Below are 903 nucleotides of genomic sequence, written 5' to 3'. Positions count from 1 at the left end.
ATGACCCCTGGTTTGTAACTGGTTTGTATCTGGACTGGCAGTCACCATAACCTTGGGTTCCTTTTCTAATCTTCAAGTCCCTTTGCTAGCCAGGCTTATGGATTTGTTAACAGAGATATTGGTTGCTGGACAGCATGAAATCAGAGCAATTTGTGCACCTGCCCAATGTAGGTCTTTTTTATTATTGTTGTTGGTTTATTAAACCACTCATGAAAAGTGCACAGTCACCACAGACAAAGTCACTGAAGAATCTTTACTCCTTATGTTATCCAACCTCCCCATCACACTTTGCAGCACCAGCATTGGCCTTTGAGGTTCCCGGTTTTCTTCATTCTTTTCTTGCATTGCTTTCTGTTTTCTTGATGTCTTCTCATACAGGCCAGGTCTTGCAAGTCTTCGTTTGGGTTCATTTGTCTTTATGTAATCCAAGGAATCATAAATCATGCCAAGACTAGCTGCCTTGCCACCACCAAAATAAGTTCTGAATCCAAATACAAAGATGACATCTGGTGTGATCTTACACATTTTGGCTAGTTTTCTCTGAATTTATCTAAGGTACTATTGCCTTCCCAGGGTGAAGGATGTCAGTGACCATTTGTTTCTGCAAAAGTAATCTCTTGGTTATAAACTTCCTGGTCTGGATAGTTAACTGTGTCATTCAAGTTGGTGGCCGATCTTCAAGCAGCCAGGTAGGAAAAAGAGTTTGTCTTCTTGCACCTGAGAGGTCTGCTGAGTAAGCTACTATAAAGATTCCCACCCCTAGCCAAAACCTAGGTTTGGCTCAGTGGATAGAGCATCAGCCTGTGGACTGAAGGGTCCCGGGTTTGATTCCGGTCAAGGGCATGTACCTTGGTTACGGGCACATCCCCAGAAGGGGGTGTGCAAGAGGCAGCTGATCGATGT

General features: G+C 43.7%; 1 pseudogene; it reads right to left on the bottom strand.

The window, feature by feature from the left end:
• Positions 1 to 265: 265 nt before the first annotated feature.
• Positions 266 to 658, bottom strand: LOC118720858 (annotated as a pseudogene).
• Between the last annotated feature and the right edge of the window lie 245 nt (positions 659 to 903).

Source organism: Pipistrellus kuhlii, unplaced genomic scaffold (genome assembly GCF_014108245.1).
Source record: "Pipistrellus kuhlii isolate mPipKuh1 unplaced genomic scaffold, mPipKuh1.p scaffold_m20_p_17, whole genome shotgun sequence".
Taxonomy (NCBI): Eukaryota; Metazoa; Chordata; class Mammalia; order Chiroptera; family Vespertilionidae; genus Pipistrellus; species Pipistrellus kuhlii.
The sequence above is the reverse complement of the archived record's forward strand: the minus strand, read 5'-3'. Positions and strand labels throughout refer to the sequence as shown.